A 26225-nucleotide genomic window follows, 5' to 3' on the forward strand; every position below is an offset into this window, starting at 1 on the left:
TGTCGCTAGGGCTCGAACTTATTTCTTGTTTGTTATCCACAACGTTTCAACGCTTCAGAGAGAAAATTTACACTTCCTGTTATTGATACTGACAGCTTTCCTTTTCCTCTTCTCCCAGTAGAGCATGAAGCCAAAAGCATTGCTCTGAGACTTTTGAGGTGCGCGCCTTGCCAGCCGGTATGCGCAATGACGTTCGCAAAGAGAGAAGGGTGCCGACACGGGCCTCGGCACGAAATGTGCGAGAGACCATCCGATCCGTCGAACGGACGCCCAAATCCGGTGAGATCTAGTGGCTAGGATGCCTGGCTATCACCCCGGAGGCCCGGGCTCGATTGCCGGTACCGGAACGGAATTTTTTCCACACGAATCGTCTCAAGTTTCAGCAGTGCGTGCTGCCGTTTCCCGTCCTGCTCGCAGTACAGCTACTGTTTCGTGACCGCCAGCAGAACATATACGGGCGAAGCAGACACACGGTGACCCTAGAAGTGGCGTGTGGCTTCATGCCACGTGTTTCCAGCGTAGGGCTGAGCAACCGTCGGCGTGGAGGCCCGTTAGCTCAGTTGGTTAGAGCGTCGTGCTAATAACGCGAAGGTCGTGGGTTCGATCCCCCCACGGGCCAGTAGGCTTTTACTACTACGAAAAGGCAGCGCCGATTTCAGCTGGCGAGTGTGATGACCAAAAGATCATCGCCCTGCGTGGACGTTGGCAGAGGATCCGAACCCGACTCGTCGGGAAGCGCTGCAGCATTCGCTCGGCAATGGTCACAATATGTTGAATACGCTGGTTCTCATACGGCAAAGAGAAAATGAAAGAAAATGCCCGATTGCCGACGTGTAACAACTTTGGCCCTTGTCAGTGCTTGGGCGGGTGACCGCATGGGAACACAGGGTACTGTTGGCAATTTTGCTTCCTATTTTTCTTTCTCCTTTGTTTTCGCAGCTGCAGACCGATTCAGTGAGGGAGACGCCACCGTGAAATGAAGGGGCGTGCTGTGTGTCCACCGCCTCGCCTCTCCCTGCCTCTCTCAGTCGTTTCTCGTGCTTGTCGTTTTGATATAGGCCGACTGGAGAGCGTCAGCTCTCGCGTCAGCTGAGCAAAGTCGAGACAAGTCGAGACACACTGTAGGCTGGTCTGCAGCGAGTAAGAGGGAGAAAGAACATTAATTTAACGGCGCGTGGCAAAAGTACTCATACGCAAAGCTGAAAGCCTGCTGCGGTGGCCGGGAATCGAACCCGGATCAACTGCTTGCAAGGCAACTATGCTGACCTTTACACCACCACCGCACAACCGGGCGCCCCCACGCCGCGCTGTGTCGGCTTCCCGCCAGTCGGCAGCGGCCGAAGGTGATCGTAGCCCTAGGCGCATTACGAGGTAGGCTAGGGGAGCACATGCAGATGCATTCGCACGGCGTATCCATGCACATTTCGCACCCTTTGGCAAGAGTCGGCGCCGGCGACGCAAGAGGACGCAGAGGACGGCGTTCTGGCGGCATTTTTAGGCGGTACAGTGCAGGATTCAGCGTCTGCAGCATTTTATCGACAGAATGCTACGGCGCTTGACGGCAGTCCCACGTTATCTCGAGACATCTGCTGGGGAAGCAGCGAAAGGTTGCTACTGGTCTGAGCATCGGTGGTTCAGTGGTAGAATGCTCGCCTGCCACGCGGGCGGCCCGGGTTCGATTCCCGGCCGATGCATCGTTTTGCTTTTCCCGCGGTGCCGTGTGGCTTGCGCGCTTGAGATGCACGATCCACAAGAATGTATAGCGGGATTCCCTTGAGAAGAACCGAGAACGCAGCACGTGCGGTTCCCCACTCGGACGCTCGCGTCATGTTCTGCGGACTGGCGTCGGCCTGGCCTCACAAGTTGCTGTGTCCAGGTGCCTCCGAGGCAATGAACTTGAACGACGGGGAGTACTGCCCATCGTTGCAAAAGCTGCAGCACCACCACAATCAACTGGGCCGGCAATGCACGTGTAGCAACAGAACACGTTATCCACCAAGTAGAGTATCTCTGCGTCTAACAATTGGTACGCTACTTGCCCAGTTCCCAGGACCAACGGTCCGCCCCGTGCCTCGGTAGCGCAGTAGTCAGCGCGTAAGTCTCATAATTTTAAGGTCGTGAGTTCGATCCTCATCCGGGGCATTTAATTTTCTGTGACTCACGGTGGTGCTGTCGCTAGGGCTCGAACTTATTTCTTGTTTGTTATCCACAACGTTTCAACGCTTCAGAGAGAAAATTTACACTTCCTGTTATTGATACTGACAGCTTTCCTTTTCCTCTTCTCCCAGTAGAGCATGAAGCCAAAAGCATTGCTCTGAGACTTTTGAGGTGCGCGCCTTGCCAGCCGGTATGCGCAATGACGTTCGCAAAGAGAGAAGGGTGCCGACACGGGCCTCGGCACGAAATGTGCGAGAGACCATCCGATCCGTCGAACGGACGCCCAAATCCGGTGAGATCTAGTGGCTAGGATGCCTGGCTATCACCCCGGAGGCCCGGGCTCGATTGCCGGTACCGGAACGGAATTTTTTCCACACGAATCGTCTCAAGTTTCAGCAGTGCGTGCTGCCGTTTCCCGTCCTGCTCGCAGTACAGCTACTGTTTCGTGACCGCCAGCAGAACATATACGGGCGAAGCAGACACACGGTGACCCTAGAAGTGGCGTGTGGCTTCATGCCACGTGTTTCCAGCGTAGGGCTGAGCAACCGTCGGCGTGGAGGCCCGTTAGCTCAGTTGGTTAGAGCGTCGTGCTAATAACGCGAAGGTCGTGGGTTCGATCCCCCCACGGGCCAGTAGGCTTTTACTACTACGAAAAGGCAGCGCCGATTTCAGCTGGCGAGTGTGATGACCAAAAGATCATCGCCCTGCGTGGACGTTGGCAGAGGATCCGAACCCGACTCGTCGGGAAGCGCTGCAGCATTCGCTCGGCAATGGTCACAATATGTTGAATACGCTGGTTCTCATACGGCAAAGAGAAAATGAAAGAAAATGCCCGATTGCCGACGTGTAACAACTTTGGCCCTTGTCAGTGCTTGGGCGGGTGACCGCATGGGAACACAGGGTACTGTTGGCAATTTTGCTTCCTATTTTTCTTTCTCCTTTGTTTTCGCAGCTGCAGACCGATTCAGTGAGGGAGACGCCACCGTGAAATGAAGGGGCGTGCTGTGTGTCCACCGCCTCGCCTCTCCCTGCCTCTCTCAGTCGTTTCTCGTGCTTGTCGTTTTGATATAGGCCGACTGGAGAGCGTCAGCTCTCGCGTCAGCTGAGCAAAGTCGAGACACACTGTAGGCTGGTCTGCAGCGAGTAAGAGGGAGAAAGAACATTAATTTAACGGCGCGTGGCAAAAGTACTCATACGCAAAGCTGAAAGCCTGCTGCGGTGGCCGGGAATCGAACCCGGATCAACTGCTTGCAAGGCAACTATGCTGACCTTTACACCACCACCGCACAACCGGGCGCCCCCACGCCGCGCTGTGTCGGCTTCCCGCCAGTCGGCAGCGGCCGAAGGTGATCGTAGCCCTAGGCGCATTACGAGGTAGGCTAGGGGAGCACATGCAGATGCATTCGCACGGCGTATCCATGCACATTTCGCACCCTTTGTCAAGAGTCGGCGCTGGCGACGCAAGAGGACGCAGAGGACGGCGTTCTGGCGGCATTTTTAGGCGGTACAGTGCAGGATTCAGCGTCTGCAGCATTTTCTCGACAGAATGCTACGGCGCTTGACGGCAGTCCCACGTTATCTCGAGACATCTGCTGGGGAAGCAGCGAAAGGTTGCTACTGGTCTGAGCATCGGTGGTTCAGTGGTAGAATGCTCGCCTGCCACGCGGGCGGCCCTTGTTCGATTCCCGGCCGATGCATCGTTTTGCTTTTCCCGCGGTGCCGTGTGGCTTGCGCGCTTGAGATGCACGATCCACAAGAATGTATAGCGGGATTCCCTTGAGAAGAACCGAGAACGCAGCACGTGCGGTTCCCCACTCGGACGCTCGCGTCATGTTCTGCGGACTGGCGTCGGCCTGGCCTCACAAGTTGCTGTGTCCAGGTGCCTCCGAGGCAATGAACTTGAACGACGGGGAGTACTGCCCATCGTTGCAAAAGCTGCAGCACCACCACAATCAACTGGGCCGGCAATGCACGTGTAGCAACAGAACACGTTATCCACCAAGTAGAGTATCTCTGCGTCTAACAATGGGTACGCTACTTGCCCAGTTCCCAGGACCAACGGTCCGCCCCGTGCCTCGGTAGCGCAGTAGTCAGCGCGTAAGTCTCATAATTTTAAGGTCGTGAGTTCGATCCTCACCCGGGGCATTTAATTTTCTGTGACTCACGGTGGTGCTGTCGCTAGGGCTCGAACTTATTTCTTGTTTGTTATCCACAACGTTTCAACGCTTCAGAGAGAAAATTTACACTTCCTGTTATTGATACTGACAGCTTTCCTTTTCCTCTTCTCCCAGTAGAGCATGAAGCCAAAAGCATTGCTCTGAGACTTTTGAGGTGCGCGCCTTGCCAGCCGGTATGCGCAATGACGTTCGCAAAGAGAGAAGGGTGCCGACACGGGCCTCGGCACGAAATGTGCGAGAGACCATCCGATCCGTCGAACGGACGCCCAAATCCGGTGAGATCTAGTGGCTAGGATGCCTGGCTATCACCCCGGAGGCCCGGGCTCGATTGCCGGTACCGGAACGGAATTTTTTCCACACGAATCGTCTCAAGTTTCAGCAGTGCGTGCTGCCGTTTCCCGTCCTGCTCGCAGTACAGCTACTGTTTCGTGACCGCCAGCAGAACATATACGGGCGAAGCAGACACACGGTGACCCTAGAAGTGGCGTGTGGCTTCATGCCACGTGTTTCCAGCGTAGGGCTGAGCAACCGTCGGCGTGGAGGCCCGTTAGCTCAGTTGGTTAGAGCGTCGTGCTAATAACGCGAAGGTCGTGGGTTCGATCCCCCCACGGGCCAGTAGGCTTTTACTACTACGAAAAGGCAGCGCCGATTTCAGCTGGCGAGTGTGATGACCAAAAGATCATCGCCCTGCGTGGACGTTGGCAGAGGATCCGAACCCGACTCGTCGGGAAGCGCTGCAGCATTCGCTCGGCAATGGTCACAATATGTTGAATACGCTGGTTCTCATACGGCAAAGAGAAAATGAAAGAAAATGCCCGATTGGCGACGTGTAACAACTTTGGCCCTTGTCAGTGCTTGGGCGGGTGACCGCATGGGAACACAGGGTACTGTTGGCAATTTTGCTTCCTATTTTTCTTTCTCCTTTGTTTTCGCAGCTGCAGACCGATTCAGTGAGGGAGACGCCACCGTGAAATGAAGGGGCGTGCTGTGTGTCCACCGCCTCGCCTCTCCCTGCCTCTCTCAGTCGTTTCTCGTGCTTGTCGTTTTGATATAGGCCGACTGGAGAGCGTCAGCTCTCGCGTCAGCTGAGCAAAGTCGAGACAAGTCGAGACACACTGTAGGCTGGTCTGCAGCGAGTAAGAGGGAGAAAGAACATTAATTTAACGGCGCGTGGCAAAAGTACTCATACGCAAAGCTGAAAGCCTGCTGCGGTGGCCGGGAATCGAACCCGGATCAACTGCTTGCAAGGCAACTATGCTGACCTTTACACCACCACCGCACAACCGGGCGCCCCCACGCCGCGCTGTGTCGGCTTCCCGCCAGTCGGCAGCGGCCGAAGGTGATCGTAGCCCTAGGCGCATTACGAGGTAGGCTAGGGGAGCACATGCAGATGCATTCGCACGGCGTATCCATGCACATTTCGCACCCTTTGTCAAGAGTCGGCGCCGGCGACGCAAGAGGACGCAGAGGACGGCGTTCTGGCGGCATTTTTAGGCGGTACAGTGCAGGATTCAGCGTCTGCAGCATTTTATCGACAGAATGCTACGGCGCTTGACGGCAGTCCCACGTTATCTCGAGACATCTGCTGGGGAAGCAGCGAAAGGTTGCTACTGGTCTGAGCATCGGTGGTTCAGTGGTAAAATGCTCGCCTGCCACGCGGGCGGCCCGGGTTCGATTCCCGGCCGATGCATCGTTTTGCTTTTCCCGCGGTGCCGTGTGGCTTGCGCGCTTGAGATGCACGATCCACAAGAATGTATAGCGGGATTCCCTTGAGAAGAACCGAGAACGCAGCACGTGCGGTTCCCCACTCGGACGCTCGCGTCATGTTCTGCGGACTGGCGTCGGCCTGGCCTCACAAGTTGCTGTGTCCAGGTGCCTCCGAGGCAATGAACTTGAACGACGGGGAGTACTGCCCATCGTTGCAAAAGCTGCAGCACCACCACAATCAACTGGGCCGGCAATGCACGTGTAGCAACAGAACACGTTATCCACCAAGTAGAGTATCTCTGCGTCTAACAATGGGTACGCTACTTGCCCAGTTCCCAGGACCAACGGTCCGCCCCGTGCCTCGGTAGCGCAGTAGTCAGCGCGTAAGTCTCATAATTTTAAGGTCGTGAGTTCGATCCTCACCCGGGGCATTTAATTTTCTGTGACTCACGGTGGTGCTGTCGCTAGGGCTCGAACTTATTTCTTGTTTGTTATCCACAACGTTTCAACGCTTCAGAGAGAAAATTTACACTTCCTGTTATTGATACTGACAGCTTTCCTTTTCCTCTTCTCCCAGTAGAGCATGAAGCCAAAAGCATTGCTCTGAGACTTTTGAGGTGCGCGCCTTGCCAGCCGGTATGCGCAATGACGTTCGCAAAGAGAGAAGGGTGCCGACACGGGCCTCGGCACGAAATGTGCGAGAGACCATCCGATCCGTCGAACGGACGCCCAAATCCGGTGAGATCTAGTGGCTAGGATGCCTGGCTATCACCCCGGAGGCCCGGGCTCGATTGCCGGTACCGGAACGGAATTTTTTCCACACGAATCGTCTCAAGTTTCAGCAGTGCGTGCTGCCGTTTCCCGTCCTGCTCGCAGTACAGCTACTGTTTCGTGACCGCCAGCAGAACATATACGGGCGAAGCAGACACACGGTGACCCTAGAAGTGGCGTGTGGCTTCATGCCACGTGTTTCCAGCGTAGGGCTGAGCAACCGTCGGCGTGGAGGCCCGTTAGCTCAGTTGGTTAGAGCGTCGTGCTAATAACGCGAAGGTCGTGGGTTCGATCCCCCCACGGGCCAGTAGGCTTTTACTACTACGAAAAGGCAGCGCCGATTTCAGCTGGCGAGTGTGATGACCAAAAGATCATCGCCCTGCGTGGACGTTGGCAGAGGATCCGAACCCGACTCGTCGGGAAGCGCTGCAGCATTCGCTCGGCAATGGTCACAATATGTTGAATACGCTGGTTCTCATACGGCAAAGAGAAAATGAAAGAAAATGCCCGATTGCCGACGTGTAACAACTTTGGCCCTTGTCAGTGCTTGGGCGGGTGACCGCATGGGAACACAGGGTACTGTTGGCAATTTTGCTTCCTATTTTTCTTTCTCCTTTGTTTTCGCAGCTGCAGACCGATTCAGTGAGGGAGACGCCACCGTGAAATGAAGGGGCGTGCTGTGTGTCCACCGCCTCGCCTCTCCCTGCCTCTCTCAGTCGTTTCTCGTGCTTGTCGTTTTGATATAGGCCGACTGGAGAGCGTCAGCTCTCGCGTCAGCTGAGCAAAGTCGAGACAAGTCGAGACACACTGTAGGCTGGTCTGCAGCGAGTAAGAGGGAGAAAGAACATTAATTTAACGGCGCGTGGCAAAAGTACTCATACGCAAAGCTGAAAGCCTGCTGCGGTGGCCGGGAATCGAACCCGGATCAACTGCTTGCAAGGCAACTATGCTGACCTTTACACCACCACCGCACAACCGGGCGCCCCCACGCCGCGCTGTGTCGGCTTCCCGCCAGTCGGCAGCGGCCGAAGGTGATCGTAGCCCTAGGCGCATTACGAGGTAGGCTAGGGGAGCACATGCAGATGCATTCGCACGGCGTATCCATGCACATTTCGCACCCTTTGTCAAGAGTCGGCGCCGGCGACGCAAGAGGACGCAGAGGACGGCGTTCTGGCGGCATTTTTAGGCGGTACAGTGCAGGATTCAGCGTCTGCAGGATTTTATCGACAGAATGCTACGGCGCTTGACGGCAGTCCCACGTTATCTCGAGACATCTGCTGGGGAAGCAGCGAAACGTTGCTACTGGTCTGAGCATCGGTGGTTCAGTGGTAGAATGCTCGCCTGCCACGCGGGCGGCCCGGGTTCGATTCCCGGCCGATGCATCGTTTTGCTTTTCCCGCGGTGCCGTGTGGCTTGCGCGCTTGAGATGCACGATCCACAAGAATGTATAGCGGGATTCCCTTGAGAAGAACCGAGAACGCAGCACGTGCGGTTCCCCACTCGGACGCTCGCGTCATGTTCTGCGGACTGGCGTCGGCCTGGCCTCACAAGTTGCTGTGTCCAGGTGCCTCCGAGGCAATGAACTTGAACGACGGGGAGTACTGCCCATCGTTGCAAAAGCTGCAGCACCACCACAATCAACTGGGCCGGCAATGCACGTGTAGCAACAGAACACGTTATCCACCAAGTAGAGTATCTCTGCGTCTAACAATGGGTACGCTACTTGCCCAGTTCCCAGGACCAACGGTCCGCCCCGTGCCTCGGTAGCGCAGTAGTCAGCGCGTAAGTCTCATAATTTTAAGGTCGTGAGTTCGATCCTCACCCGGGGCATTTAATTTTCTGTGACTCACGGTGGTGCTGTCGCTAGGGCTCGAACTTATTTCTTGTTTGTTATCCACAACGTTTCAACGCTTCAGAGAGAAAATTTACACTTCCTGTTATTGATACTGACAGCTTTCCTTTTCCTCTTCTCCCAGTAGAGCATGAAGCCAAAAGCATTGCTCTGAGACTTTTGAGGTGCGCGCCTTGCCAGCCGGTATGCGCAATGACGTTCGCAAAGAGAGAAGGGTGCCGACACGGGCCTCGGCACGAAATGTGCGAGAGACCATCCGATCCGTCGAACGGACGCCCAAATCCGGTGAGATCTAGTGGCTAGGATGCCTGGCTATCACCCCGGAGGCCCGGGCTCGATTGCCGGTACCGGAACGGAATTTTTTCCACACGAATCGTCTCAAGTTTCAGCAGTGCGTGCTGCCGTTTCCCGTCCTGCTCGCAGTACAGCTACTGTTTCGTGACCGCCAGCAGAACATATACGGGCGAAGCAGACACACGGTGACCCTAGAAGTGGCGTGTGGCTTCATGCCACGTGTTTCCAGCGTAGGGCTGAGCAACCGTCGGCGTGGAGGCCCGTTAGCTCAGTTGGTTAGAGCGTCGTGCTAATAACGCGAAGGTCGTGGGTTCGATCCCCCCACGGGCCAGTAGGCTTTTACTACTACGAAAAGGCAGCGCCGATTTCAGCTGGCGAGTGTGATGACCAAAAGATCATCGCCCTGCGTGGACGTTGGCAGAGGATCCGAACCCGACTCGTCGGGAAGCGCTGCAGCATTCGCTCGGCAATGGTCACAATATGTTGAATACGCTGGTTCTCATACGGCAAAGAGAAAATGAAAGAAAATGCCCGATTGCCGACGTGTAACAACTTTGGCCCTTGTCAGTGCTTGGGCGGGTGACCGCATGGGAACACAGGGTACTGTTGGCAATTTTGCTTCCTATTTTTCTTTCTCCTTTGTTTTCGCAGCTGCAGACCGATTCAGTGAGGGAGACGCCACCGTGAAATGAAGGGGCGTGCTGTGTGTCCACCGCCTCGCCTCTCCCTGCCTCTCTCAGTCGTTTCTCGTGCTTGTCGTTTTGATATAGGCCGACTGGAGAGCGTCAGCTCTCGCGTCAGCTGAGCAAAGTCGAGACAAGTCGAGACACACTGTAGGCTGGTCTGCAGCGAGTAAGAGGGAGAAAGAACATTAATTTAACGGCGCGTGGCAAAAGTACTCATACGCAAAGCTGAAAGCCTGCTGCGGTGGCCGGGAATCGAACCCGGATCAACTGCTTGCAAGGCAACTATGCTGACCTTTACACCACCACCGCACAACCGGGCGCCCCCACGCCGCGCTGTGTCGGCTTCCCGCCAGTCGGCAGCGGCCGAAGGTGATCGTAGCCCTAGGCGCATTACGAGGTAGGCTAGGGGAGCACATGCAGATGCATTCGCACGGCGTATCCATGCACATTTCGCACCCTTTGTCAAGAGTCGGCGCCGGCGACGCAAGAGGACGCAGAGGACGGCGTTCTGGCGGCATTTTTAGGCGGTACAGTGCAGGATTCAGCGTCTGCAGCATTTTCTCGACAGAATGCTACGGCGCTTGACGGCAGTCCCACGTTATCTCGAGACATCTGCTGGGGAAGCAGCGAAAGGTTGCTACTGGTCTGAGCATCGGTGGTTCAGTGGTAGAATGCTCGCCTGCCACGCGGGCGGCCCGGGTTCGATTCCCGGCCGATGCATCGTTTTGCTTTTCCCGCGGTGCCGTGTGGCTTGCGCGCTTGAGATGCACGATCCACAAGAATGTATAGCGGGATTCCCTTGAGAAGAACCGAGAACGCAGCACGTGCGGTTCCCCACTCGGACGCTCGCGTCATGTTCTGCGGACTGGCGTCGGCCTGGCCTCACAAGTTGCTGTGTCCAGGTGCCTCCGAGGCAATGAACTTGAACGACGGGGAGTACTGCCCATCGTTGCAAAAGCTGCAGCACCACCACAATCAACTGGGCCGGCAATGCACGTGTAGCAACAGAACACGTTATCCACCAAGTAGAGTATCTCTGCGTCTAACAATGGGTACGCTACTTGCCCAGTTCCCAGGACCAACGGTCCGCCCCGTGCCTCGGTAGCGCAGTAGTCAGCGCGTAAGTCTCATAATTTTAAGGTCGTGAGTTCGATCCTCACCCGGGGCATTTAATTTTCTGTGACTCACGGTGGTGCTGTCGCTAGGGCTCGAACTTATTTCTTGTTTGTTATCCACAACGTTTCAACGCTTCAGAGAGAAAATTTACACTTCCTGTTATTGATACTGACAGCTTTCCTTTTCCTCTTCTCCCAGTAGAGCATGAAGCCAAAAGCATTGCTCTGAGACTTTTGAGGTGCGCGCCTTGCCAGCCGGTATGCGCAATGACGTTCGCAAAGAGAGAAGGGTGCCGACACGGGCCTCGGCACGAAATGTGCGAGAGACCATCCGATCCGTCGAACGGACGCCCAAATCCGGTGAGATCTAGTGGCTAGGATGCCTGGCTATCACCCCGGAGGCCCGGGCTCGATTGCCGGTACCGGAACGGAATTTTTTCCACACGAATCGTCTCAAGTTTCAGCAGTGCGTGCTGCCGTTTCCCGTCCTGCTCGCAGTACAGCTACTGTTTCGTGACCGCCAGCAGAACATATACGGGCGAAGCAGACACACGGTGACCCTAGAAGTGGCGTGTGGCTTCATGCCACGTGTTTCCAGCGTAGGGCTGAGCAACCGTCGGCGTGGAGGCCCGTTAGCTCAGTTGGTTAGAGCGTCATGCTAATAACGCGAAGGTCGTGGGTTCGATCCCCCCACGGGCCAGTAGGCTTTTACTACTACGAAAAGGCAGCGCCGATTTCAGCTGGCGAGTGTGATGACCAAAAGATCATCGCCCTGCGTGGACGTTGGCAGAGGATCCGAACCCGACTCGTCGGGAAGCGCTGCAGCATTCGCTCGGCAATGGTCACAATATGTTGAATACGCTGGTTCTCATACGGCAAAGAGAAAATGAAAGAAAATGCCCGATTGCCGACGTGTAACAACTTTGGCCCTTGTCAGTGCTTGGGCGGGTGACCGCATGGGAACACAGGGTACTGTTGGCAATTTTGCTTCCTATTTTTCTTTCTCCTTTGTTTTCGCAGCTGCAGACCGATTCAGTGAGGGAGACGCCACCGTGAAATGAAGGGGCGTGCTGTGTGTCCACCGCCTCGCCTCTCCCTGCCTCTCTCAGTCGTTTCTCGTGCTTGTCGTTTTGATATAGGCCGACTGGAGAGCGTCAGCTCTCGCGTCAGCTGAGCAAAGTCGAGACAAGTCGAGACACACTGTAGGCTGGTCTGCAGCGAGTAAGAGGGAGAAAGAACATTAATTTAACGGCGCGTGGCAAAAGTACTCATACGCAAAGCTGAAAGCCTGCTGCGGTGGCCGGGAATCGAACCCGGATCAACTGCTTGCAAGGCAACTATGCTGACCTTTACACCACCACCGCACAACCGGGCGCCCCCACGCCGCGCTGTGTCGGCTTCCCGCCAGTCGGCAGCGGCCGAAGGTGATCGTAGCCCTAGGCGCATTACGAGGTAGGCTAGGGGAGCACATGCAGATGCATTCGCACGGCGTATCCATGCACATTTCGCACCCTTTGTCAAGAGTCGGCGCCGGCGACGCAAGAGGACGCAGAGGACGGCGTTCTGGCGGCATTTTTAGGCGGTACAGTGCAGGATTCAGCGTCTGCAGCATTTTCTCGACAGAATGCTACGGCGCTTGACGGCAGTCCCACGTTATCTCGAGACATCTGCTGGGGAAGCAGCGAAAGGTTGCTACTGGTCTGAGCATCGGTGGTTCAGTGGTAGAATGCTCGCCTGCCACGCGGGCGGCCCGGGTTCGATTCCCGGCCGATGCATCGTTTTGCTTTTCCCGCGGTGCCGTGTGGCTTGCGCGCTTGAGATGCACGATCCACAAGAATGTATAGCGGGATTCCCTTGAGAAGAACCGAGAACGCAGCACGTGCGGTTCCCCACTCGGACGCTCGCGTCATGTTCTGCGGACTGGCGTCGGCCTGGCCTCACAAGTTGCTGTGTCCAGGTGCCTCCGAGGCAATGAACTTGAACGACGGGGAGTACTGCCCATCGTTGCAAAAGCTGCAGCACCACCACAATCAACTGGGCCGGCAATGCACGTGTAGCAACAGAACACGTTATCCACCAAGTAGAGTATCTCTGCGTCTAACAATGGGTACGCTACTTGCCCAGTTCCCAGGACCAACGGTCCGCCCCGTGCCTCGGTAGCGCAGTAGTCAGCGCGTAAGTCTCATAATTTTAAGGTCGTGAGTTCGATCCTCACCCGGGGCATTTAATTTTCTGTGACTCACGGTGGTGCTGTCGCTAGGGCTCGAACTTATTTCTTGTTTGTTATCCACAACGTTTCAACGCTTCAGAGAGAAAATTTACACTTCCTGTTATTGATACTGACAGCTTTCCTTTTCCTCTTCTCCCAGTAGAGCATGAAGCCAAAAGCATTGCTCTGAGACTTTTGAGGTGCGCGCCTTGCCAGCCGGTATGCGCAATGACGTTCGCAAAGAGAGAAGGGTGCCGACACGGGCCTCGGCACGAAATGTGCGAGAGACCATCCGATCCGTCGAACGGACGCCCAAATCCGGTGAGATCTAGTGGCTAGGATGCCTGGCTATCACCCCGGAGGCCCGGGCTCGATTGCCGGTACCGGAACGGAATTTTTTCCACACGAATCGTCTCAAGTTTCAGCAGTGCGTGCTGCCGTTTCCCGTCCTGCTCGCAGTACAGCTACTGTTTCGTGACCGCCAGCAGAACATATACGGGCGAAGCAGACACACGGTGACCCTAGAAGTGGCGTGTGGCTTCATGCCACGTGTTTCCAGCGTAGGGCTGAGCAACCGTCGGCGTGGAGGCCCGTTAGCTCAGTTGGTTAGAGCGTCATGCTAATAACGCGAAGGTCGTGGGTTCGATCCCCCCACGGGCCAGTAGGCTTTTACTACTACGAAAAGGCAGCGCCGATTTCAGCTGGCGAGTGTGATGACCAAAAGATCATCGCCCTGCGTGGACGTTGGCAGAGGATCCGAACCCGACTCGTCGGGAAGCGCTGCAGCATTCGCTCGGCAATGGTCACAATATGTTGAATACGCTGGTTCTCATACGGCAAAGAGAAAATGAAAGAAAATGCCCGATTGCCGACGTGTAACAACTTTGGCCCTTGTCAGTGCTTGGGCGGGTGACCGCATGGGAACACAGGGTACTGTTGGCAATTTTGCTTCCTATTTTTCTTTCTCCTTTGTTTTCGCAGCTGCAGACCGATTCAGTGAGGGAGACGCCACCGTGAAATGAAGGGGCGTGCTGTGTGTCCACCGCCTCGCCTCTCCCTGCCTCTCTCAGTCGTTTCTCGTGCTTGTCGTTTTGATATAGGCCGACTGGAGAGCGTCAGCTCTCGCGTCAGCTGAGCAAAGTCGAGACAAGTCGAGACACACTGTAGGCTGGTCTGCAGCGAGTAAGAGGGAGAAAGAACATTAATTTAACGGCGCGTGGCAAAAGTACTCATACGCAAAGCTGAAAGCCTGCTGCGGTGGCCGGGAATCGAACCCGGATCAACTGCTTGCAAGGCAACTATGCTGACCTTTACACCACCACCGCACAACCGGGCGCCCCCACGCCGCGCTGTGTCGGCTTCCCGCCAGTCGGCAGCGGCCGAAGGTGATCGTAGCCCTAGGCGCATTACGAGGTAGGCTAGGGGAGCACATGCAGATGCATTCGCACGGCGTATCCATGCACATTTCGCACCCTTTGTCAAGAGTCGGCGCCGGCGACGCAAGAGGACGCAGAGGACGGCGTTCTGGCGGCATTTTTAGGCGGTACAGTGCAGGATTCAGCGTCTGCAGCATTTTATCGACAGAATGCTACGGCGCTTGACGGCAGTCCCACGTTATCTCGAGACATCTGCTGGGGAAGCAGCGAAAGATTGCTACTGGTCTGAGCATCGGTGGTTCAGTGGTAGAATGCTCGCCTGCCACGCGGGCGGCCCGGGTTCGATTCCCGGCCGATGCATCGTTTTGCTTTTCCCGCGGTGCCGTGTGGCTTGCGCGCTTGAGATGCACGATCCACAAGAATGTATAGCGGGATTCCCTTGAGAAGAACCGAGAACGCAGCACGTGCGGTTCCCCACTCGGACGCTCGCGTCATGTTCTGCGGACTGGCGTCGGCCTGGCCTCACAAGTTGCTGTGTCCAGGTGCCTCCGAGGCAATGAACTTGAACGACGGGGAGTACTGCCCATCGTTGCAAAAGCTGCAGCACCACCACAATCAACTGGGCCGGCAATGCACGTGTAGCAACAGAACACGTTATCCACCAAGTAGAGTATCTCTGCGTCTAACAATGGGTACGCTACTTGCCCAGTTCCCAGGACCAACGGTCCGCCCCGTGCCTCGGTAGCGCAGTAGTCAGCGCGTAAGTCTCATAATTTTAAGGTCGTGAGTTCGATCCTCACCCGGGGCATTTAATTTTCTGTGACTCACGGTGGTGCTGTCGCTAGGGCTCGAACTTATTTCTTGTTTGTTATCCACAACGTTTCAACGCTTCAGAGAGAAAATTTACACTTCCTGTTATTGATACTGACAGCTTTCCTTTTCCTCTTCTCCCAGTAGAGCATGAAGCCAAAAGCATTGCTCTGAGACTTTCGAGGTGCGCGCCTTGCCAGCCGGTATGCGCAATGACGTTCGCAAAGAGAGAAGGGTGCCGACACGGGCCTCGGCACGAAATGTGCGAGAGACCATCCGATCCGTCGAACGGACGCCCAAATCCGGTGAGATCTAGTGGCTAGGATGCCTGGCTATCACCCCGGAGGCCCGGGCTCGATTGCCGGTACCGGAACGGAATTTTTTCCACACGAATCGTCTCAAGTTTCAGCAGTGCGTGCTGCCGTTTCCCGTCCTGCTCGCAGTACAGCTACTGTTTCGTGACCGCCAGCAGAACATAGACGGGCGAAGCAGACACACGGTGACCCTAGAAGTGGCGTGTGGCTTCATGCGACGTGTTTCCAGCGTAGGGCTGAGCAACCGTCCGCGTCGAGGCCCGTTAGCTCAGTTGGTTAGAGCGTCGTGCTAATAACGCGAAGGTCGTGGGTTCGATCCCCCCACGGGCCAGTAGGCTTTTACTACTACGAAAAGGCAGCGCCGATTTCAGCTGGCGAGTGTGATGACCAAAAGATCATCGCCCTGCGTGGACGTTGGCAGAGGATCCGAACCCGACTCGTCGGGAAGCGCTGCAGCATTCGCTCGGCAATGGTCACAATATGTTGAATACGCTGGTTCTCATACGGCAAAGAGAAAATGAAAGAAAATGCCCGATTGCCGACGTGTAACAACTTTGGCCCTTGTCAGTGCTTGGGCGGGTGACCGCATGGGAACACAGGGTACTGTTGGCAATTTTGCTTCCTATTTTTCTTTCTCCTTTGTTTTCGCAGCTGCAGACCGATTCAGTGAGGGAGACGCCACCGTGAAATGAAGGGGCGTGCTGTGTGTCCACCGCCTCGCCTCTCCCTGCCTCTCTCAGTCGTTTCTCGTGCTTGTCGTTTTGATATAGGCCGACTGGAGAGCGTCAGCTCTCGCGTCAGCTGAGCAAAGTCGAGACAAGTCGAGACACACTGTAGGCTGGTCTGCAGCGAGTAAGAGGGAGAAAGAACATTAATTTAACGGCGCGTGGCAAAAGTACTCATACGCAAAGCTGAAAGCCTGCTGCGGTGGCCGGGAATCGAACCCGGATCAACTGCTTGCAAGGCAACTATGCTGACCTTTACACCACCACCGCACAACCGGGCGCCCCCACGCCGCGCTGTGTCGGCTTCCCGCCAGTCGGCAGCGGCCGAAGGTGATCGTAGCCCTAGGCGCATTACGAGGTAGGCTAGGGGAGCACATGCAGATGCATTCGCACGGCGTATCCATGCACATTTCGCACCCTTTGTCAAGAGTCGGCGCCGGCGACGCAAGAGGACGCAGAGGACGGCGTTCTGGCGGCATTTTTAGGCGGTACAGTGCAGGATTCAGCGTCTGCAGCATTTTCTCGACAGAATGCTACGGCGCTTGACGGCAGTCCCACGTTATCTCGAGACATCTGCTGGGGAAGCAGCGAAAGGTTGCTACTGGTCTGAGCATCGGTGGTTCAGTGGTAGAATGCTCGCCTGCCACGCCGGCGGCCCGGGTTCGATTCCCGGCCGATGCATCGTTTTGCTTTTCCCGCGGTGCCGTGTGGCTTGCGCGCTTGAGATGCACGATCCACAAGAATGTATAGCGGGATTCCCTTGAGAAGAACCGAGAACGCAGCACGTGCGGTTCCCCACTCGGACGCTCGCGTCATGTTCTGCGGACTGGCGTCGGCCTGGCCTCACAAGTTGCTGTGTCCAGGTGCCTCCGAGGCAATGAACTTGAACGACGGGGAGTACTGCCCATCGTTGCAAAAGCTGCAGCACCACCACAATCAACTGGGCCGGCAATGCACGTGTAGCAACAGAACACGTTATCCACCAAGTAGAGTATCTCTGCGTCTAACAATGGGTACGCTACTTGCCCAGTTCCCAGGACCAACGGTCCGCCCCGTGCCTCGGTAGCGCAGTAGTCAGCGCGTAAGTCTCATAATTTTAAGGTCGTGAGTTCGATCCTCACCCGGGGCATTTAATTTTCTGTGACTCACGGTGGTGCTGTCGCTAGGGCTCGAACTTATTTCTTGTTTGTTATCCACAACGTTTCAACGCTTCAGAGAGAAAATTTACACTTCCTGTTATTGATACTGACAGCTTTCCTTTTCCTCTTCTCCCAGTAGAGCATGAAGCCAAAAGCATTGCTCTGAGACTTTTGAGGTGCGCGCCTTGCCAGCCGGTATGCGCAATGACGTTCGCAAAGAGAGAAGGGTGCCGACACGGGCCTCGGCACGAAATGTGCGAGAGACCATCCGATCCGTCGAACGGACGCCCAAATCCGGTGAGATCTAGTGGCTAGGATGCCTGGCTATCACCCCGGAGGCCCGGGCTCGATTGCCGGTACCGGAACGGAATTTTTTCCACACGAATCGTCTCAAGTTTCAGCAGTGCGTGCTGCCGTTTCCCGTCCTGCTCGCAGTACAGCTACTGTTTCGTGACCGCCAGCAGAACATATACGGGCGAAGCAGACACACGGTGACCCTAGAAGTGGCGTGTGGCTTCATGCCACGTGTTTCCAGCGTAGGGCTGAGCAACCGTCGGCGTGGAGGCCCGTTAGCTCAGTTGGTTAGAGCGTCGTGCTAATAACGCGAAGGTCGTGGGTTCGATCCCCCCACGGGCCAGTAGGCTTTTACTACTACGAAAAGGCAGCGCCGATTTCAGCTGGCGAGTGTGATGACCAAAAGATCATCGCCCTGCGTGGACGTTGGCAGAGGATCCGAACCCGACTCGTCGGGAAGCGCTGCAGCATTCGCTCGGCAATGGTCACAATATGTTGAATACGCTGGTTCTCATACGGCAAAGAGAAAATGAAAGAAAATGCCCGATTGCCGACGTGTAACAACTTTGGCCCTTGTCAGTGCTTGGGCGGGTGACCGCATGGGAACACAGGGTACTGTTGGCAATTTTGCTTCCTATTTTTCTTTCTCCTTTGTTTTCGCAGCTGCAGACCGATTCAGTGAGGGAGACGCCACCGTGAAATGAAGGGGCGTGCTGTGTGTCCACCGCCTCGCCTCTCCCTGCCTCTCTCAGTCGTTTCTCGTGCTTGTCGTTTTGATATAGGCCGACTGGAGAGCGTCAGCTCTCGCGTCAGCTGAGCAAAGTCGAGACAAGTCGAGACACACTGTAGGCTGGTCTGCAGCGAGTAAGAGGGAGAAAGAACATTAATTTAACGGCGCGTGGCAAAAGTACTCATACGCAAAGCTGAAAGCCTGCTGCGGTGGCCGGGAATCGAACCCGGATCAACTGCTTGCAAGGCAACTATGCTGACCTTTACACCACCACCGCACAACCGGGCGCCCCCACGCCGCGCTGTGTCGGCTTCCCGCCAGTCGGCAGCGGCCGAAGGTGATCGTAGCCCTAGGCGCATTACGAGGTAGGCTAGGGGAGCACATGCAGATGCATTCGCACGGCGTATCCATGCACATTTCGCACCCTTTGTCAAGAGTCGGCGCCGGCGACGCAAGAGGACGCAGAGGACGGCGTTCTGGCGGCATTTTTAGGCGGTACAGTGCAGGATTCAGCGTCTGCAGCATTTTCTCGACAGAATGCTACGGCGCTTGACGGCAGTCCCACGTTATCTCGAGACATCTGCTGGGGAAGCAGCGAAAGATTGCTACTGGTCTGAGCATCGGTGGTTCAGTGGTAGAATGCTCGCCTGCCACGCGGGCGGCCCGGGTTCGATTCCCGGCCGATGCATCGTTTTGCTTTTCCCGCGGTGCCGTGTGGCTTGCGCGCTTGAGATGCACGATCCACAAGAATGTATAGCGGGATTCCCTTGAGAAGAACCGAGAACGCAGCACGTGCGGTTCCCCACTCGGACGCTCGCGTCATGTTCTGCGGACTGGCGTCGGCCTGGCCTCACAAGTTGCTGTGTCCAGGTGCCTCCGAGGCAATGAACTTGAACGACGGGGAGTACTGCCCATCGTTGCAAAAGCTGCAGCACCACCACAATCAACTGGGCCGGCAATGCACGTGTAGCAACAGAACACGTTATCCACCAAGTAGAGTATCTCTGCGTCTAACAATGGGTACGCTACTTGCCCAGTTCCCAGGACCAACGGTCCGCCCCGTGCCTCGGTAGCGCAGTAGTCAGCGCGTAAGTCTCATAATTTTAAGGTCGTGAGTTCGATCCTCACCCGGGGCATTTAATTTTCTGTGACTCACGGTGGTGCTGTCGCTAGGGCTCGAACTTATTTCTTGTTTGTTATCCACAACGTTTCAACGCTTCAGTGAGAAAATTTACACTTCCTGTTATTGATACTGACAGCTTTCCTTTTCCTCTTCTCCCAGTAGAGCATGAAGCCAAAAGCATTGCTCTGAGACTTTTGAGGTGCGCGCCTTGCCAGCCGGTATGCGCAATGACGTTCGCAAAGAGAGAAGGGTGCCGACACGGGCCTCGGCACGAAATGTGCGAGAGACCATCCGATCCGTCGAACGGACGCCCAAATCCGGTGAGATCTAGTGGCTAGGATGCCTGGCTATCACCCCGGAGGCCCGGGCTCGATTGCCGGTACCGGAACGGAATTTTTTCCACACGAATCGTCTCAAGTTTCAGCAGTGCGTGCTGCCGTTTCCCGTCCTGCTCGCAGTACAGCTACTGTTTCGTGACCGCCAGCAGAACATATACGGGCGAAGCAGACACACGGTGACCCTAGAAGTGGCGTGTGGCTTCATGCCACGTGTTTCCAGCGTAGGGCTGAGCAACCGTCGGCGTGGAGGCCCGTTAGCTCAGTTGGTGTTCCGCTTTAGACGCCGTGCAGTGTGGACGTGCCTAGTCTTCCGCTCCGCCGTAGCGTTACGTATAGTGGACTATCGTTTTTGTTACGTGTTGTGTTGCAACTTCTGAGAGTATTTCTCCGTCGTTGTTTCGTACCTTGTGTTACTTTCTGTCCTTATTTCAGTGTTTTTTGTGTAGCGGTTTCGACCGCATATTTTGAAAATGTCGTCCCAGGTTATTCCTCGTCAGGCTACAGTTAGTTTTGCTTTTGACAAGTCAACCCGCCATGTGCAACCTAGTTCTCTTGAGATTCATGATTGGTTGGTAGATACCTTTGGTGTTCATTCGGATCAGGTGCACACTGCTTATATTTATACCGAACTGTATGTTTTCTTTGTTAAGTTTATGGACCCACTTCAGGTTGATAAAATTCTTTCTAAATATGGTCATCAAGTTCTCTTTCGGCATCGGGATGATTCTGTAAGTACCGTGCTGCTTTCCAATGCTTCCATCACGTATACCAATGTTCGTGTTTACAACCTTCCGCCGGAGGTGGATAATGTCTATCTTAAGGAGGGTCTACAGAAGTATGGTGATGTAAAGAGCATTCGCCTTGAACGCTGGTCAAGCCAACATCGCCTGCAATGTTACAGTGGTATTCGTTCAGTCGAAATGCACGTTAAGCAGAATATTCCATCTCACCTGCAGATCGGTGGATATCGTGTCCATGTAACATATAGTGGTCAGGTTGGCACCTGTTTTTTGTGCAATGAAAGTGGTCACGTGCGTACCGACTGTCCGCGGAGAGTTTTTGTTTTAAAAAATTCTCTCGAACAGCGTCGCAAGTTAACGGTCGCTGACCTCGTTGCAGGTGGTTCTGCTCTTGGTGTAGCACAGTCCAGTGGTAGTAGCGCCCCGCCACAGGTTTTGCGCACCCCTGATACAGAATTTCCTCCTTTGCGTGCTAAATCTGATGTTGTTCCGTCTGTCCCTCAGGTGGGTGTGCCACTTTTGAATAATAAGAGGCGTCGCCCACACGATGGAAATAGTACGGATGAGGATCTCCCTGAGATGCCCCAGTCCGAGCGACCGGCATCCTCCGAGCCACTGTGTACTGTAGCTGCTCCCTGCCCTCCTGAGGTAGCGGTTCCGGTGGCGGCTGCTGGCGCCCCTCCGGCCTCCGACGCGGCTTCTCTCGAGTCGGGTCGTCGGTCGGGCCTGTTGGCGCCGTCTTCCGAACCGACTTCGATGTCACAACAAGTGGAGCCGCGACAACTTCCTGCTTCGCTGCCCCATACCTCTGCCAGCGGAGCTGCTCCGCTTCCTTCCAACTCTGCGGCCTCGGACCTTCCTGCTCACGTTTCGCCTCCGTGCAGTCCATGTTTGCCGGAAGCTAGTGCAGGTGTTGACCATTCCGTTTTGTCGGATGTTTCCCCCGCGACCCCGGATCCCGCATGTGGACCGGCGCGGGTGGTGTCGGATACAGAACTTGACCCTCCTACGTCACCGGCGGCTGAAGTTTCCTTGCCCGTCAGCCGACGCAAGTTACGCGTTCAGCCGAACGTTAATGCTGTTCGTAAAAAACCGAAACGTAAGGGATCCGCGGAACGGGGTAGCAGTCCCCCTCCCTCGGATGCCTCCGTCACCCCTGCTATGGACTGTGACGCTGGTGCGTCGGTGTAGGTGATTTGTTTTCTCGCTTTTCTCTCTATGGTTCAAGCATACACCTTTCTTACCTTAAATGTTAACCGTATTGAGTCCGACGTTCGCATTGCCTCTTTGCGGCAGTTTATTTACGACGCCTGTGCGGACGTAGTGTTTTTGCAGGAAGTGTTGTTTTCTGATCTCTCTCTACCTGGATTTCAAACTGTTTTTAATGTCGCGCCGGAATATTCAACAGGAACTGCTCTTTTCTTTCGAGAGGGCATTCCTATTACTGACATTGAATTCCTTGACTCTGGCCGTGGGATTGGTTGTCGTCTTTTTGATCTCCGCCTCGTTGTTTTGTATGCCCCCTCTGGTTCGGGTCACACTGTGGCTCGATCGCGCTTTTATAAAGAAGAGCTTATTTATCTTTTGCGCCAGAGTCCTCGGAGTCTCCTGCTCGGAGGCGATTTTAATTGTGTTTTACGCCCTGCAGACCAGTCCCCCAATTTTAATTACTGCCGTGATTTACATGACTTAGTTCGTACGATGCATCTGCGTGATGTTTGGGAACACAAATATCCAACCCTGGTGAAATATACGTTTTTTACCGCGTCCTCATGCAGTAGACTCGACAGATTCTATTTATCTGATTTTTTATGTGATAAAATTCTTTCTGTCGATGTTATTCCTACTAGTTTTTCTGACCATTGTGCTTTTACTGCAACTGTAAATCTTAGTCGCCAACCTGCAAAACTTTATCGTTCCCAGTGGATGTTAAATGTTTCCCACCTTGCCGACAGTGCTATGGATGATGTTATAAGTGGCGTGTGGGAGCGATGTCTTCGCTCTGTCCCGCGATACCCCTCCTTGCTGGTTTGGTGGACTGCGTTTGCCAAGCCCAAGATTCGTCAGACTTTGATTTTCTACTGTGCTGCTAGGACGCGTGATTTTAAGAACACGTATGAATATTACTACTCTGTCCTGCGTGAACTATATGACGCGGCGGGTACCTCTCCTCTGCGGATCCATGATGTTCGTCGTATTAAAGCCAAGCTCTTGAGCCTTAAACGACGACAGATGGATGGTCTGCGAGTTAAGTCGAAACCTCACTCTCTTGTTGAAGGTGAACTGACATCCTTGTACCACCTGCTACGGCATCAGACTCGTCGTCGTCGCTCCTTCATCTCTTCTCTTACGGTGGATGATGGGCGACAGCTTAGTGCACAGGAGGAAATGGTTCGTGCTCTTCATCAGTATTACACTAGTCTCTATTCTGCCGATGATTCTGGTGAGTCTCTTTCGGATGATGTCTTTGGGGATCTAACTGCGACGATCGCGCCTGACGCGAACGGCGAATTTCTCCGGGAGTTCCAGGTAGATGATGTTTTCGATTTTATTGCTCGCTCTCCGTCCAGTAAATCGCCGGGTCCAGACGGCCTGCCTAAAGAATTTTATCTCCGTTTTTGGCCTCTTTTGGGTGGCATTTTTACGCAGATTTTAAATGAGATTGTCAGAGGGATGGATGTGCCTGCCGATTTTAAAGTAGGGAAAATTGTTTTAATTCCGAAGTCCTCTGGTCGTTTATCTGCTGCCAATCTTCGTCCGCTCACATTGCTGAATTTTGACTATAAGACAGCTGCTAGAGCGCTCAATAGCCGGCTGTCTTCTCTGCTTCGGGGTGTGATTGGTGCACATCAATGTTGTTTTCATGATAGATCTATTCTGACACCAGTAGCCGAATATCGGGATGTTGTCTCGGTTGCGGCGGTTACAAACGTACATTGTGCCTTTGCCTTCCTTGATTTTTATAAGGCTTTTGATCACGTCAGTCATGTGTTTTTAGATCGTGTTTTAGGTACAATAGGTTTTAACGCTTCATCACGTGGTGTTCTTGGCAATTTGTACAGGGGAATAACAGGTCGGGTGTCTGTCAATGGGCAGCTGACGCCGCCCATTGCTATCCGCCGCGGAGTGCCTCAGGGTAGTCCGCTCTCTATGTCTTTATTCGTTTTGTCCCTGGAACCGCTGCTTCGGACTATTGCTCTCAAGCTTCAGGGTATGTCCCTCTCTGGTGGGAAGCTCTCGGTTAAGGCATATGCGGATGATGTCGTTGTTCTCCTCCGTCAACGAGATGATATCCCGTTGTTGAAAGGGGCAGTTGATGCATACTGTCGTGTCTCTGGAGCGCGTCTCAATCAGGGTAAATGTAAGTTCCTTGATATTCGAGGATTTCGCGATGCTGACGTCCCTTGGGCCACTTTTGTCGATCGCCATACGTCCTTGGGGATTATCATTGATCGGTGTCCTCTAAAAATGGCGGCTCTCAATTGGAAGTATGTCACCGAGAAGATACAGGGGGCTCTGATGGTCCATGAGCAGCGCTCTGCTACCATTTTGCAAAAAGTCCGAATTTTAGACACCTACGTCCTATGTAAAGCTTATTATGTCGCTCAGCTGTTCCCACTTCCCATGATGGTGGCGAAAAGGTTGCGCCAATTGTCTAGCAGGTTTATATGGAAGGGCCATCTATTCAAGTTACGTTACGAGGTAATGACGAAACCGCGTCTCTCCGGAGGCTTGGGCCTCTCTGACATTACTCGCAAGGCGTCTGCTTTGTACGTCCGCCGAACGACTCTAATTGTTACGCAAGAAGTGACTTCAATTACATCCAGGCTTTTTACTGTTGTGCGTCCGGCGAGCCTTGCTCCACCTGTCGATGTCGGACGCCTAAATTTTAAGTTGAAACACATTCGGGAATTTTACATTGCGGTGAGTTACCTCGGTGACGTCTTCTTGCGGCGACCGGTGCCAACGACCAAGAGCTTGATTGCCCGCTGGGAGGGGCTGGCCAGTCCCAATCCAATAGAACTGGCGTCTCCATCCGTGTCCTGGAGGAACGTCTGGAAGAACGTTAGTCTGCCGATCCACTCTATGGCCGTGGCGTCCACGTGGTATAGGGTAATAAATAATTTGGTTCCCACCAATGTACGACTGCACCGTATTGGTCTTTCTGACACGGACACCTGTACTCGGTGTGGTCTCCTGGATACCCTTGAACATCGATTCACCTGCTGTGGGCACCTTGCTAATTGGCGTTGGCTCAGGAAACAACTTGCTTTTGTCACTAGGTCTGCTGAAGCCGCTTATACTATTGACATCATCGTCCGGCCCGATTCTTCCTTTTTTCCGCGGACGAAGCTCCATACCGTCATGTGGTTGATTGGCCATTTCGTACATTTTGTCAACAGTTGTCATGAAGAGGATGGACACCTAGCGTTTCGGCAGTACATGCTTACTGCTTACTGGCAGCGCTTGCGATTGCCAGGCCTCCGAGATGATTTTGCCAATATGCTTAGCCTGACATTTGATAGAGAGGGTGTTGGCTAAGGTCACCTGTGTGAGCCATTTTCTTTTATACTGTTTCTGAATTTGCCGCCTTTATGTATGTTTCTTCTCTACACCAGGACTGAAGTTTTCGTTTTTTAACCTTTATTTCAGTAAGCAGTCTACATTATATAGTCATGTTTTAGGATTTTAATTTCAGTACTGTACTTCTTTTGAAGTGGCTGTGTGGTGGATATTCTTTAATATTTTTTTCAATTGATATATTCGTTCGAGTGGTAGAGTGTCTGCTTCAAAAAAAAAAAAAAAAAAAAAGTTGGGAGAGCGTTAGACTGAAGATCTAAAGGTCCCTGGTTCGATCCCGGGTTTCGGCAGGTATTCGTTTTGATGCGACGCCAATGGAATTGCTCTGCGTTGGTGATAATGCAACTACAGCTGACAACAAAAATGACTCTCTGCTGTAGCAGTTCTGGTTGTCTAGTGCATGCCATAAGAGGAACTCACTAGAAAACTAACTCCCTTTGAAGGAAAAGAATCAAAAAAGCCCTACCGACTGCGTTCCTTTTTCCGTGTCAGGTGGTGAAGAACGTCTTCAACGGAACCGCGAAATGAGCGAAAACGTGGGAAACATTGCATTCGAAATGCTTGCGAATTTTCCAATTGCCCAGTGAGTGTCGACAAAACACGTCAATTCTCTGCTCCAACGTATGAGACGTAACAACTGGTGCAATTTGTTGTTGCATCGTGTGCCAGCAGTCTTCGATAGTGTGTTACGAGCTTAGCGCGATAAGTTTGCAGACAGCATTTAGGCGACGTTTTATTAGTAACGGCCCCATGCAACGATTGCACAACAGTAAATAAAAATATATAAAAAAAAAAAAAAAAAAAAAAAAAAAAGTTGGTTAGAGCGTCGTGCTAATAACGCGAAGGTCGTGGGTTCGATCCCCCCACGGGCCAGTAGGCTTTTACTACTACGAAAAGGCAGCGCCGATTTCAGCTGGCGAGTGTGATGACCAAAAGATCATCGCCCTGCGCGGACGTTGGCAGAGGATCCGAACCCGACTCGTCGGGAAGCGCTGCAGCATTCGCTCGGCAATGGTCACAATATGTTGAATACGCTGGTTCTCATACGGCAAAGAGAAAATGAAAGAAAATGCCCGATTGCCGACGT

The 26225-nt window shown here is 54.1% G+C and overlaps 36 non-coding genes across 36 annotated transcripts; 27 read left to right on the forward strand and 9 right to left on the reverse strand.

Annotated features, from left to right (window-relative positions):
* Positions 1 to 545: 545 nt before the first annotated feature.
* On the forward strand, positions 546 to 619 carry Trnai-aau. Its single transcript has one exon. It is a non-coding gene; the product is annotated as a tRNA-Ile (tRNA).
* Positions 620 to 1211: 592 nt separating this feature from the next.
* On the reverse strand, positions 1212 to 1283 carry Trnaa-ugc. Its single transcript has one exon. It is a non-coding gene; the product is annotated as a tRNA-Ala (tRNA).
* A 340-nt stretch (positions 1284 to 1623) lies between these two features.
* Trnag-gcc lies at positions 1624 to 1694 on the forward strand. Its single transcript has one exon. It is a non-coding gene; the product is annotated as a tRNA-Gly (tRNA).
* A 375-nt stretch (positions 1695 to 2069) lies between these two features.
* On the forward strand, positions 2070 to 2142 carry Trnam-cau. The gene has a single exon. It is a non-coding gene; the product is annotated as a tRNA-Met (tRNA).
* A 573-nt stretch (positions 2143 to 2715) lies between these two features.
* Trnai-aau lies at positions 2716 to 2789 on the forward strand. Its single transcript has one exon. It is a non-coding gene; the product is annotated as a tRNA-Ile (tRNA).
* Positions 2790 to 3371: 582 nt separating this feature from the next.
* Positions 3372 to 3443, reverse strand: Trnaa-ugc. Its single transcript has one exon. It is a non-coding gene; the product is annotated as a tRNA-Ala (tRNA).
* Positions 3444 to 3783: 340 nt separating this feature from the next.
* On the forward strand, positions 3784 to 3854 carry Trnag-gcc. Its single transcript has one exon. It is a non-coding gene; the product is annotated as a tRNA-Gly (tRNA).
* A 375-nt stretch (positions 3855 to 4229) lies between these two features.
* On the forward strand, positions 4230 to 4302 carry Trnam-cau. Its single transcript has one exon. It is a non-coding gene; the product is annotated as a tRNA-Met (tRNA).
* A 573-nt stretch (positions 4303 to 4875) lies between these two features.
* Trnai-aau lies at positions 4876 to 4949 on the forward strand. The gene has a single exon. It is a non-coding gene; the product is annotated as a tRNA-Ile (tRNA).
* A 592-nt stretch (positions 4950 to 5541) lies between these two features.
* Positions 5542 to 5613, reverse strand: Trnaa-ugc. The gene has a single exon. It is a non-coding gene; the product is annotated as a tRNA-Ala (tRNA).
* A 340-nt stretch (positions 5614 to 5953) lies between these two features.
* Trnag-gcc lies at positions 5954 to 6024 on the forward strand. Its single transcript has one exon. It is a non-coding gene; the product is annotated as a tRNA-Gly (tRNA).
* A 375-nt stretch (positions 6025 to 6399) lies between these two features.
* On the forward strand, positions 6400 to 6472 carry Trnam-cau. The gene has a single exon. It is a non-coding gene; the product is annotated as a tRNA-Met (tRNA).
* Positions 6473 to 7045: 573 nt separating this feature from the next.
* Positions 7046 to 7119, forward strand: Trnai-aau. The gene has a single exon. It is a non-coding gene; the product is annotated as a tRNA-Ile (tRNA).
* Positions 7120 to 7711: 592 nt separating this feature from the next.
* On the reverse strand, positions 7712 to 7783 carry Trnaa-ugc. The gene has a single exon. It is a non-coding gene; the product is annotated as a tRNA-Ala (tRNA).
* A 340-nt stretch (positions 7784 to 8123) lies between these two features.
* Positions 8124 to 8194, forward strand: Trnag-gcc. The gene has a single exon. It is a non-coding gene; the product is annotated as a tRNA-Gly (tRNA).
* Positions 8195 to 8569: 375 nt separating this feature from the next.
* Trnam-cau lies at positions 8570 to 8642 on the forward strand. The gene has a single exon. It is a non-coding gene; the product is annotated as a tRNA-Met (tRNA).
* A 573-nt stretch (positions 8643 to 9215) lies between these two features.
* Positions 9216 to 9289, forward strand: Trnai-aau. Its single transcript has one exon. It is a non-coding gene; the product is annotated as a tRNA-Ile (tRNA).
* A 592-nt stretch (positions 9290 to 9881) lies between these two features.
* Positions 9882 to 9953, reverse strand: Trnaa-ugc. Its single transcript has one exon. It is a non-coding gene; the product is annotated as a tRNA-Ala (tRNA).
* A 340-nt stretch (positions 9954 to 10293) lies between these two features.
* On the forward strand, positions 10294 to 10364 carry Trnag-gcc. Its single transcript has one exon. It is a non-coding gene; the product is annotated as a tRNA-Gly (tRNA).
* A 375-nt stretch (positions 10365 to 10739) lies between these two features.
* Positions 10740 to 10812, forward strand: Trnam-cau. Its single transcript has one exon. It is a non-coding gene; the product is annotated as a tRNA-Met (tRNA).
* A 573-nt stretch (positions 10813 to 11385) lies between these two features.
* Positions 11386 to 11459, forward strand: Trnai-aau. Its single transcript has one exon. It is a non-coding gene; the product is annotated as a tRNA-Ile (tRNA).
* A 592-nt stretch (positions 11460 to 12051) lies between these two features.
* Trnaa-ugc lies at positions 12052 to 12123 on the reverse strand. Its single transcript has one exon. It is a non-coding gene; the product is annotated as a tRNA-Ala (tRNA).
* Positions 12124 to 12463: 340 nt separating this feature from the next.
* Positions 12464 to 12534, forward strand: Trnag-gcc. Its single transcript has one exon. It is a non-coding gene; the product is annotated as a tRNA-Gly (tRNA).
* A 375-nt stretch (positions 12535 to 12909) lies between these two features.
* On the forward strand, positions 12910 to 12982 carry Trnam-cau. Its single transcript has one exon. It is a non-coding gene; the product is annotated as a tRNA-Met (tRNA).
* A 573-nt stretch (positions 12983 to 13555) lies between these two features.
* Positions 13556 to 13629, forward strand: Trnai-aau. Its single transcript has one exon. It is a non-coding gene; the product is annotated as a tRNA-Ile (tRNA).
* Positions 13630 to 14221: 592 nt separating this feature from the next.
* Positions 14222 to 14293, reverse strand: Trnaa-ugc. Its single transcript has one exon. It is a non-coding gene; the product is annotated as a tRNA-Ala (tRNA).
* Positions 14294 to 14633: 340 nt separating this feature from the next.
* Trnag-gcc lies at positions 14634 to 14704 on the forward strand. Its single transcript has one exon. It is a non-coding gene; the product is annotated as a tRNA-Gly (tRNA).
* A 375-nt stretch (positions 14705 to 15079) lies between these two features.
* Trnam-cau lies at positions 15080 to 15152 on the forward strand. Its single transcript has one exon. It is a non-coding gene; the product is annotated as a tRNA-Met (tRNA).
* Positions 15153 to 15725: 573 nt separating this feature from the next.
* Trnai-aau lies at positions 15726 to 15799 on the forward strand. Its single transcript has one exon. It is a non-coding gene; the product is annotated as a tRNA-Ile (tRNA).
* A 592-nt stretch (positions 15800 to 16391) lies between these two features.
* Trnaa-ugc lies at positions 16392 to 16463 on the reverse strand. The gene has a single exon. It is a non-coding gene; the product is annotated as a tRNA-Ala (tRNA).
* Positions 16464 to 16803: 340 nt separating this feature from the next.
* Trnag-gcc lies at positions 16804 to 16874 on the forward strand. Its single transcript has one exon. It is a non-coding gene; the product is annotated as a tRNA-Gly (tRNA).
* Positions 16875 to 17249: 375 nt separating this feature from the next.
* Positions 17250 to 17322, forward strand: Trnam-cau. The gene has a single exon. It is a non-coding gene; the product is annotated as a tRNA-Met (tRNA).
* A 573-nt stretch (positions 17323 to 17895) lies between these two features.
* On the forward strand, positions 17896 to 17969 carry Trnai-aau. The gene has a single exon. It is a non-coding gene; the product is annotated as a tRNA-Ile (tRNA).
* Positions 17970 to 18561: 592 nt separating this feature from the next.
* Positions 18562 to 18633, reverse strand: Trnaa-ugc. The gene has a single exon. It is a non-coding gene; the product is annotated as a tRNA-Ala (tRNA).
* Positions 18634 to 18973: 340 nt separating this feature from the next.
* On the forward strand, positions 18974 to 19044 carry Trnag-gcc. Its single transcript has one exon. It is a non-coding gene; the product is annotated as a tRNA-Gly (tRNA).
* A 375-nt stretch (positions 19045 to 19419) lies between these two features.
* Positions 19420 to 19492, forward strand: Trnam-cau. The gene has a single exon. It is a non-coding gene; the product is annotated as a tRNA-Met (tRNA).
* The last annotated feature ends 6733 nt before the right edge of the window (positions 19493 to 26225 follow it).

This window comes from Schistocerca piceifrons, unplaced genomic scaffold (genome assembly GCF_021461385.2).
Source record: "Schistocerca piceifrons isolate TAMUIC-IGC-003096 unplaced genomic scaffold, iqSchPice1.1 HiC_scaffold_567, whole genome shotgun sequence".
NCBI lineage: Eukaryota > Metazoa > Arthropoda > Insecta > Orthoptera > Acrididae > Schistocerca > Schistocerca piceifrons.